The sequence below is a fragment of the Cydia amplana genome, chromosome 16 (genome assembly GCF_948474715.1).
Source record: "Cydia amplana chromosome 16, ilCydAmpl1.1, whole genome shotgun sequence".
NCBI lineage: Eukaryota > Metazoa > Arthropoda > Insecta > Lepidoptera > Tortricidae > Cydia > Cydia amplana.
Genome location: NC_086084.1, coordinates 14941189 through 14943612, shown reverse-complemented (window position 1 = coordinate 14943612; position 2424 = coordinate 14941189).

Sequence of the window (2424 nt, the reverse complement as noted above, 5' to 3'; positions counted from 1 at the left end):
TATACCTATATGTTTTATGTAAATAAATGTTCCTTAACAGAAAAAAATATGATGTTTAACTGATACTTGCACAGTCTAGGCCCGTCTAGGCTATCAAAATAACTGCATAGGTTTGGCTTAACTCATATCACACCGTGTGCAGTGCACACCAACTTCTACGTATAAAAGCCGCGATCGAAAAGGTCCTTAATCACCTTAAAATTATTCTCTTTTCCGGGCATTTGCGGGGAGTTATTGAATATTCGCCGCAAATTTATCGCTACCACTTTCTTTATACATTTTGCTATTTAATACCATTTTCGGTTGAATTGGTTTTAACTTTAAATATAATACCTTATATTTTATGTGTTTTTCACGTCACTATATTACATGTTTATGTTGTGACTGTAAATGTAAGGTTAATGTGGCTAATTCCGTCATAGGGACTATTCCATCTATTAGCGTTTTTCTCGAACAATGAACAAAATTGATAATTTCATCGACAAAGGCAGCGATTGATTTTAGTTTAAGCAATCAAAAGCAGATGGGTTTTTTTCCTACGATTAAAAATCAAAAAGATATAATACGCTCGTCGTTCGACATTGACCTTAGTATGAGTCAATTTTTGAATTTTAAATTTCGTTACTTTAAAACAAACAAGAGGCTGTACGCTGTTATAAGACAGCCAAATATCCTCTAACCGCGCATACGTCAAACCTTGCCAAGCAAAATGAAATTTTATTTTGTCAACACAAAGTTCAAATTAGAATGGAACAGGAGACCTTTTTATAGGTCTCTGGGCGGCTAGATGATATACCTACTAGAGTAATATTTTGTAGTAACCAGTAAAGGTTACATGCGGATCGCAACTGCATTCCTGCGCGATTAACGCGGGCGCTGTCACTGTAAAATTCCTTGATAAAAATTTACATAATTATAAACACTGTCTTCAAAAATGATCATCATCTTCCTCGCGTTGTCCCGGCTCTGGGGTCCGCTTGGCAACTACTCCCAGGAATTGCCGTGGGCACTAGTTTTTACGAAATCGACTGCCATCTGACCTTCCAACCCAGAGGGGATAGGCCTTTTTGGGATTAGTCCGGTTTTCCTCACGATGTTTTCCTTTACCGACTGGTAAATATCAAATGATATTTCGTACATACGTTTCGAAAAACTCATTGGTACGAGCCAGGGTTTGAACCCTCGATCTCCGGATTGCAAGTCGCATGCTCTTACCACTAGGCCACCGCCGCTTCAAAAAAGATACAATAAAATATTATCCCTTTTACATTCGCTACCAACTGATTTGATTGAAGTTGGTGTGTTGCGAACGCAACCTTTATTTGTATAAAATCTCAATACCTATATTCCTAATGCAGTAGCTAAACGCGGCCGTCGGGCTCGGCTAGTATTCGGCAGCTTTTTCTTAAGCACCAATAGGAGCGCTCCACATACTTTGTATCGCGGCCAATTAGAGGCACCTTAATTTAAACCACCTTTTGTACTATTGAAATTATGCAAATCAATCTCTCATCAGCCTTCATACAATATCCACCACCTACATTTAACCGTTTTGGCAAGAACCCTTGTAAACCAGTACTTGGAAAATTATATCAGTTTACTTTAAATCGAAGCCTTTTATTTGAGTCGTCAAGCTCCTGACCTGCACGGCGGCTACAGGTGCGAATACTTAAAGCATGTCTAAGACTAAGTATGTCTCTACAAATGTAAAGTAATTATGCAAGTAGGAAACGGCATGTAAAGTTGAACGGTTAAGCAGGGGGCCGCGCTGAAAGTTTCTGGAATCCGATTGAAACTTGGAGTTGCACTTGTTTGTCGTGGTCGAGTATTCATGTTGGCTAGGCACCGCTGGCGAGCTGAACGCTGGTGAACCAGTGTTTAGTTACCTATAGTACATTTACTATATTATAGGGTGCCCTATTAATGGATAACCTGTTAACCACCGGCACCTTAGGCTGGTTCAGAAAATGGAATTATAGGTCTAGTAAAAATGTCATGGTTTTCGAGATAATCGAACTTTTTTGTCTTTTTAATAGCTAGATGATTCAAGTTAAGTAAGGTGCTAGCTATTAAAAAAGACAGAAAATTCAGCCGCACATCAAGCCAGCCGCAAGACCAGCGATATGGTGCGTACGCATAGGTATACAAGTAGCCCATTCCATAGTGCGTGCTCTCAACCATCGCATGGCCAAGGCCATCTCGCTGGTCCATCGTGTAGAGGAGCCATAACCATCGCATGGCCATCTCGCTGGTCCTGCGCTGGGCCATCATGATCGTGTAGAGGAGTATGGTTCGCCTGAGAGTTCAACTCGCTCTCCTGTGTGAGCAATTGGAATGAATTTCCTCCGCGATGTTTAGCGGTTCATGCAATCAAGTGTTCCAGTGGGCGAGCAGTTAAGTTTCTCGCACGCTGTTTGACGAAAG